Below are 2148 nucleotides of genomic sequence, written 5' to 3'. Positions count from 1 at the left end.
TTTTTTTTTAGATGAAAATGTGTCATTTTTAAAATGAGGCTAAACTATCTTATTGGCAAACTAGAAAATGCACCCTTGTTGCCAATTTGAAACACAAGAAGTCAAAAACTCAGAATTTCTCCAAGTGATGTATTTCCCAAATTCTCAAACATCACCACATACTTCAAGATCCATGGTAACATTCCAAGCAAGGTCAAGGTAGGATATTAAGTGGAAAAGAAAAGAGAGGGATTCCATCCTCACAGAAGGAATGACACAAACAAAAGCTCAGAGATAGCAAAGTGAAAAGTACATTTTGAAAATGAAGTGTGATTCAGTGTGTCTAAGGGATAGGGTTCTGAGGTTGAAAATAAAAATGCGAAAGCAGTTTTTATACTGATAGTCAAAACTTCGCATGTGAAAATAACGAATTTTGAATTTATTTAGTGGGAAATGTGAGTCACTGAAAGTTTTTTGAATAGAGTGAATAAACAACTCTGAACAAAGTTGGGCTTTCCAGAGAGACCCACTAGCTTGAATGTGCATGAGAGCTCAAAGGAAAAAATCTTATGTTTTAATGTTATCAGATTTTTCATAAAAATTTTAAGTACTGAATAAAGATGGAGCAAGAGCATCATCCCCGAATTGGAAGATATGGCCCAGTTGACTCAACTTTAATCTTTAAAATCACTAGGCATAAGGGGGCTCTAGCAAAGAGTGATGAAATAGAAAGGCTATATCATTACTAGAAAACATTTTTGTTATTGTTGTTTACAGCTTAGTATCATTGCAAGATTAATATAGAACACAATTGTATGTTTTCAGACTTGTGATTGTAACAGCAGACCTCATTGATGAGTTCCTAAGGCAACTTGATATAGAAACCCAATGCTATACAGGGAAACTTCTAAACATGTTCTCTTCCTTTTTCTCACATAGGAAAGTGTCATTTCTGGCAGAGATAGAAGAAAAAAAATATATCAAACATCTTTGATCTTTGAAAGTTGGAAATAAATGGTTCACATCTTAAAAATAAATATACAAACTTCATTTATATACAATTTTGCATCCAAATACATTTCTTATTCTATGAATTTTTTAATTTTTCTAAAGAAGAGTAAAAATATTAATTATGTCTAATAGGTATGAGCTTAAGCTTTAGGAGTAGGTGATATTCCTGTGATCTCTGATTACCTAATCAAAAGAGAAGAATCTCTAAAAGGAAAATATCATAAGTCTGTGGCATGCAAAAATGTTCATGTTGGTTTTATCTCAAATATATCAAGCACTCAAAAGAAGTAAAGTCTCAGCAGTTAATGGCCCCTTTGAGGAGGCAGTATGATTTGGAATTAGAAGACTTGAAATCAATATTGCCACGTTCATTAACAAGTTTCCTTCTTGACCAAATGACGGTTAATATTTTACCATCCCAACATGTGTTAAGAGGCTCAAAAAAATATTTAATATAAAAATGTTATTTTAACTGCTATATTCTTTGAATGTAAGTTAATAATATTTTACATGAATATTTTTAAAAGAAATGAAAATATTACTAATGTTAATAATAGACATGAAATATATGTATACATATGAACCTTTATGTATTCAGTGTCTGTCTTATGCCAATATGAGCTAAGAAAATATACATTATTATTTATGATTCTCATAGTAATATTATCATTTTGATTTTATTACCCCCATCCATTTTACAAATAAAGAACAAGGGATACACAGAGTGCAAACAGTGATAGCTTATTCAGTAGGAGGGCCTGGTTTCAATCCCATGTCTTTGCTTTCTTTTCCTGGGTATAGTGATGGTCTCTTCTGATAAGTAGCCTGAAATGAAGGCATGACACCATTGTTTTCATTTTCAATTAAAAGAAATATGAGGAAAACAATTATGTACATTTTTAAGACAGCAGCTTACCAAATATATGACTGCCCCAAAATGGCAAAGGGAGATTCCAGCATTAGTATTAAGATACCCACAATTCCTGCCAGGTTGTAGTGATAGGTTTCCTTAAAAAGATGAAAATTATCAAGATTGTGTTGCTCTCCTGATCTAGGTACTATATGCAACCAGACAAAAAAAATTGGAAAAACAACATTTAGTTATAAATATATTAACAGTAAATGGAGGTGAATAATACATCATGGACTTCTCTCATA

Source organism: Pteropus vampyrus, unplaced genomic scaffold (assembly GCF_000151845.1).
Source record: "Pteropus vampyrus isolate Shadow unplaced genomic scaffold, Pvam_2.0 Scaffold102, whole genome shotgun sequence".
Taxonomy (NCBI): Eukaryota; Metazoa; Chordata; class Mammalia; order Chiroptera; family Pteropodidae; genus Pteropus; species Pteropus vampyrus.
The sequence above is the reverse complement of the archived record's forward strand: the minus strand, read 5'-3'. Positions refer to the sequence as shown.